At 24.2% G+C, this 1135-nt stretch overlaps 1 long non-coding RNA gene across 1 annotated transcript; it reads right to left on the bottom strand.

Moving 5' to 3' along the window:
* Positions 1–6: 6 nt before the first annotated feature.
* On the bottom strand, positions 7–597 carry LOC107884607. Its single transcript, XR_001680039.1, has 3 exons — positions 558–597; positions 226–496; positions 7–164 (listed from the first exon to the last, which is right to left on the bottom strand). It is a non-coding gene; the product is annotated as an uncharacterized LOC107884607 (long non-coding RNA).
* Between the last annotated feature and the right edge of the window lie 538 nt (positions 598–1135).

Raw genomic sequence — 1135 nt, 5'->3', positions numbered from 1 at the left:
TGTAATGATTGATGTTGTCACCTCATTTAAATTAATTATAAAATATCATGCAAATTACAAAACATTAACACTAGTACAATTTTTAGTTTTCAATAAATATCATTGGTATTGTGCAGTTAGTCCAAATAGATTTTTTTCCACTCCTTTGCAATTAACTTGGTTACCTACAAAATTTGTTTGTCAATATAATAATTAAATAATATTACAGTTTAAATGTATACTTACTTAATTTATTTTGTAGTCATATTTTAATCCGATATGTGAAGCGTTAATTTATTTTTCACTGTTACCAAAATATTGGTATTTTGAAATGCAATTGGAAATATCGGTATGAATATCATTTTAACATAGAGGATCTTCCAAATTGTATGTGATAGTAGATTTAACTATGGCATATTCAAATTCTGATTTGGTATCATAATGCATTATGTGAAAGTTATAAAGTGCAGTAAGTCAAAATAGATTTTTTCCACTTCTTTGCGATTAACTTGATTACCTACAAAATGTGTTTGTCAATTTAATAATTAAATAATATTACAGTTTAAGTGTATACTTACTTAATTTATTTTGTAGTTATATTTTAATCCAATATGTGAAGCATTATTTTATTTTTCACTGTTACCAAAATATTGGTATTTTTAAATGCAATTTAACTTTTTTAAATTTTTTAACTGCCAATTAAATGGCAGTATGAATATCATATTAACACAGAGGATCTTCCAAATTGTATGTGATAGTAGATTTAACTATGGCTTATTTAAATTCCAATTTGGAATCATAATATATTATGTGTATGAATCATTGTATGTTCACTTTTTTTTATGAATTAAAAAGTGAAATCAAATTATATGTCTAAGAATGTTTGTTGTAAATATAGATAATCTTGGACTATCTATTTGCCAAATAGAAATACCAAAACAAACAAAACTCTTCAATAACTGATAGAAACATCCAAGTTGTTACTAATATTTATAATATGTAGTGCTATGCCACTTGATAGTATAGCTTGGCATTTATTATCCAGTAGGTACCAGTGAACCATAGGCTAAGAATTTAAACAACAATTGTAGATGTATAAATGATTAAACTGAAATCAAAAATAAGTTTAAACTTAATGACATATTGTATCATTTAT

The sequence above is a fragment of the Acyrthosiphon pisum genome, chromosome A1 (assembly GCF_005508785.2).
Source record: "Acyrthosiphon pisum isolate AL4f chromosome A1, pea_aphid_22Mar2018_4r6ur, whole genome shotgun sequence".
In the NCBI taxonomy this organism is placed as follows: Eukaryota; Metazoa; Arthropoda; class Insecta; order Hemiptera; family Aphididae; genus Acyrthosiphon; species Acyrthosiphon pisum.
Note: the sequence above shows the minus strand (reverse complement) of the source record. Positions and strands in the feature narration are given on the sequence as shown.